The following is a 5,034-nucleotide window of genomic DNA, read 5'->3' on the forward strand; positions in this document are numbered from 1 at the left end:
AGGGTTGGAAATATAAAGGTAGACGTTATATAGCAAGGAGGGGAGTGATTAACTTTTCAGTCTAGGAGCGGAGGTCCCTAGGACCATCAACGGAGAAGAGCGGAGAGCGGGACCCTACCCAGAGAAGCAGTGATGCCCAAGATGGAGTCAGCGACGATGACATGGAGCGATGGAACAGCTGGAGACTTTAGATCCAGAGAGGGAGAGGGACTGTGTGCTGAAGACCAGGGGAGGTGTGAGGGGCAGGCTTGCAGGGTATACCCTTAGGTTGGTTGATGATGCATGGAGAGGATTGTAACCATGACAATGAGAGGATATACGAGAGAATGAATGTAAAACTAATGTTCTCCCATGTAAACTATCACATAATTCACAATAAAACATTAAAAAAAAAAGAAAGAAAATGGAAGGAATATACAGAGTCTCATACCAAAAAGAACCAGTTGACATTGAAACATTTCAGGAGTTTGCATATGATCAAGAACCTGTTATTAAAGAAGTAACTCTAACCTGAAGTCCTGGTGAGGTACTGGACCACAAGGTTAGTTTGAACTGCAAGGTTGGTTTTTCAAATTCATTAGCCGTTCCTTGGAAATCTTATACAGAGTCACTATGAGTGAAAACAGACTTGATGGCACTTAACAACAACAACAACAACTGTTTTAAGCGGCACTGAATAAATTGGTGAAAAGAAGACTCCAGAAATTGAGGGAATAAAAATTGAAATATTTCAACTAAAAGATGTAGTGCTGGGACCTGGGGGGCTTAGAACCATAGTCTCAGGGGATTCTATGGTCCATTGGCACAACATAGTCGACAAGTACAATGTTTTATATCTTATTTTTGAGCAGCCGTTGGGATCTTAAAAGCTCAGGAGTGGCTGTCTAAGGTGTCACTGTTGGTATCTCTGTGTCCAGAGGAAAAATTAGTGATGAAATTTGAGCATAATTGGAAACAATGAGTCTAACAGACTAGTGGACCATGTGGACATCAGTTTCTATGACCCTGAGACTAGATAGACTAGATAGTACCCAGCTACCATTACCAACTGCTCTGAGAAGGATCGCATTAGAAGGTCCTGGATAGAGTGAAAGAAAATATGGAGGAAATCTACAAAAATATTAAAAAGACTAAGTTTTACTAATGTGATATAGACATTTAAATGGGATAGAAAGGATAATTGGGAAAGATGGTTACAGAAAGCTTGTGGGCCCATCTGCAGCCTATAATGGATTAGATTATCTAAAAGGGGCCTAGACTGTACCCAGGAAAACAGGCTTCTTGTTAAGACTTGGTGGAGTATGAGGCCTTAGGTGGAATCCTGAGCCCCACCCAGAACCTTCAGGGGTGGGACATTCCCAATTGAAAAGACATGTAAACCAACCCAGAATGGCCAGAGGAGCAGAAGATACTTCTTGAAAGAAAGACCAACAGGGGGAGAAGAAAAAGGAAAAAGCAGATTGTTTGGCTGTGCCAATATCAAACAAGCTGTTTGTCCTGGAACCATAAAGCAAAGAAGAGTCAATTTGTCAGGGTAAACTCCTTTCTAAGACTGAAACTCATAGGGAACACATGAACAGTCGCTTACAACTTGTTGGCAACTGTCCTGGTTGACTTATGAGTGGAAGGGGGAGGGGGGAACGTGATGCAAAGACATGGGCTGAGATTGGCCATTTCCATAGATGACCATTGACCTTGGAATGAGAGAGAGAAGAGGATAGACTGGCAGGTTTGAAGTTCAGGTTGATGTGTGAATTCCCAAGCCCAAAGCCACTGAGGAATAAAGTTAAGAACGAAACACCCAGCGGATCTGAAGAGAGGGGAGGCATGTGAAAACTCCCAGACTAGCAAACAGTACCCATTGGACCTAGCGTAGACAGCTTGCTGACCAGAATTTGACCAGATGAAGATAAAGAAGCATGATAAAGGTTCAAGTGTCAATTGCTATGATCTGATCAATTGGACCCTTTTTTATAGATGAGGCTGCTCAAAATTCTAACCGAATAGGGAAGGATGCTCCCTATCAAAGATAAAGCATGTCTCCTCAGTACAGTGGGTTGATAGGGACGGGCAACTTAGACTTCAGCTACCAAAATTGGGGGACTCTAAAGGCATGGAGTGGCTGGCTTACAAGCTATCATGAGGGGGCTTAGTGTCAGAATGTGGGAAGTAAGACAGAAACCCAACTGAATAATTTCCCTCCTGTCCAGATGGGTCTGGTAGTAAGGGGGATAAGACTTTCTGATACAATTGCCAGTATTTCAGCTCTAATGTTGTTGTTGTTAAGTACATGGAGTTGGTTCTGATTCATAGCGACCTTGCACAGGGCTTCCGAGGCTGTAAATCTTTACGGGAGCAGAAAGCCTCATCTTTCTCCCGTGGATGCTCACTGGTCAGAAAGACAGGAGAAACCTGAGACTATGACCCTCGATCATCCTTCAGAATTCAGTCTGAAACTGAACTCACCCTCATGGTCAATTTTCAGTCAAGCAGTAGATAGTTACATTGGGGGAAGGGGAGGGGACAACAACACTAGTGAGGTGTGGACACCATGGAGTGGCAGAAGGTTATCATTAACCGAAGGACAAAATTCAGAAGGGTTGGGAACGAAGGTGGAATAGAAACAAGAATCACAGGGAGGAAGTGGGATAAGTAATGCTATATTGAGGGGACTGTAATCACTGAGATGAAATGAAGTGTGGGATGATCTGTTCTGTAACTCCTCACTCAGTTCACCGTAAAAAGTTAAAGAAAAAAAAAAAATTGATGCAGCAGTGGAAGTAATCAGTTGTCTAGGCCAAGAAATTTGGAAAACAGCTACCAGGCTAACCAACTGGAAGAGATCCATATTCCTGCTCATTCCGAAGAAAGGTAACAAAAATTAATGTGGAACTTATCAAACAGTATCATTAGTATCACATAAAAGTAAAATAATGCTGAAGATAATGTAAAAATAGTTGTAATAATATATTGATAGAGAACTGCCAGACACAAAAACTAGATTCAGAAGAAGATGTGCAGCTAAGGATATCACTGCTGATATCAGATGCATCTTAGCTGAAATGAGAGACTATCAGAAGGAAGTTTATCTGTGTTTTATTGATTATGCAAAGGCACTCAACTGTGTGGATCATAACAAACTATGGATCACATAACAAAGAATGAGATTTCCAGACCACTTGTGCTCAAGTGGCACCTGTACATAGACCAAGTGCCAGTTGTTCGAACAGAAAAGGGGATACTGAATGGCATCAGGATTGGACCCTTTCATCAGACTTATTCAATCTATATGCTGAACAAATAATCCAAGAAACTGGACTACATGGAGAAGGATGTGGTATCAGGAATAGAGGATGACTCATTAACAATTTGGAATATGCTGATGACACGACCTTGTGCTTGCTGAAAGCGAAGAGGACTTGAAGAACTTACTGATGAAGATCAAAGACGAACATCAAATCCATCATTATAGATTACACCTCAATGAAAGAAGCCAATAATTCTTTCAATTGGATCAATAAGTAACATCATGATAAATGGAGAAAAAATTGATGTCATTAAGGATTTCCTTTTACTTGGCTTCACAATCAATGCCCATGGAAACAGCAGTCAGGAAATTAAATAACATATTGCATTGGGAAAATCTGATGCAAAAGACTTCTTTAAAGTGTTAAAAAGTGTGCACAGATATCACTTTGAAGATTAAGATGAGCCTGAAAGTTGGTCAATAAATAGAGAAGAATTGATGAATTTGGATTATAATGTGGATGAAGAATATTGAATATGCCATGGACTGCCAGAAAGGACAAGCACATCTGTGTTGGCGGAAGTATAGCCAGAACGTTCTTTAGAAGTGAGGATGGTAAGACTTTATTTCACTTACTTTGGCCATGTCATCAGGAGGGACCAATCCCTGGAGAAGGGCAAATTGCTTGGTAAAGTAGAGGGTCAATGAAAAAGAGGAAGACCCCAAACTATATGGATTGACAAAGTGGTCCAACCTAGGAATGCTCTGTTGTACATAGGGTCCCACGAGTCCAAACTCACTAGACCTCACTGGACAAAAACAACATGATTTTGCAACAGTACTTTTTTATTTAGTTCATAATGTATCAGTATTGATCCATCAGTTATAACAACTTCACAGGAATGCACAATATCAGTAACTGTTGTTATTGTTAAGTGCCATCGAGTTGATGGTTCATAGCTGAAGGAAGTATATGAGGACTCTATGCTCTCTGCCCTGGTGTTGTAGGGTTAAAGCACTCGGTTGCTAACTGAAAGGTCCATAGTTGAATCTACCAGCTGCTCTTAGGGAGAAAGATGCGTCAGTCTGCTTTCATAAAGATATATAGCCTTGGAAACCCCATGGGGTAGTTTTGCCTTGTCCTATAGTGTCACCTCTGGTAGCAAATCGGGCTGTGAACCGCAAGGTCAGCAGATCGAAACTACCAGCTGTTCTGCAGGAGAAAGACGAGGCATTCTGCTCCTGTAAAGATTTATAGCCTCGGAAACCCTGTACAGGGTCGCTATGAGTTGGAACCGTCTCCACGGCACACCGCCAGCCACCACCATAGTGTCACCGGAGTCCAGTGTGGCACTGCAGGATAATGCACTAGAAGGTTGGTTTGAACCACAAGGCTGATGGTTCAGACCCACTTGCTGCTCCTCGGCAACCCTATGCAGGGTTATGAGTTGGAACCAACTCAGTGGTACTTAACAATGACAACAACAACATATTAATATTCACTGGCATCAGTGGCTTTGGGGTACTTTCTGTACAACTTTTCTGTAAATCTAAAGATACTTAAAAAAATAAAGTTTATATAAATGCGTAAGTTAATTAGATCATAAAATACTGCAGTTTGTATTACTTAATGTTGTTATTGTTGTTAAGAGCCGTCGAGTCGGTTCCAATTCAAAGCAACACTGTATAGACTTTCCAAGGAGCTGCTGATGAGTTTGAACTGCCAACCTCGCAGTTCAAACAGCTTTGTAATCTGGTGCATTAATCCACAACACCACACCAGGACT

The sequence above is a fragment of the Chrysochloris asiatica genome, unplaced genomic scaffold (genome assembly GCF_000296735.1).
Source record: "Chrysochloris asiatica unplaced genomic scaffold, ChrAsi1.0 scaffold00009, whole genome shotgun sequence".
NCBI lineage: Eukaryota > Metazoa > Chordata > Mammalia > Afrosoricida > Chrysochloridae > Chrysochloris > Chrysochloris asiatica.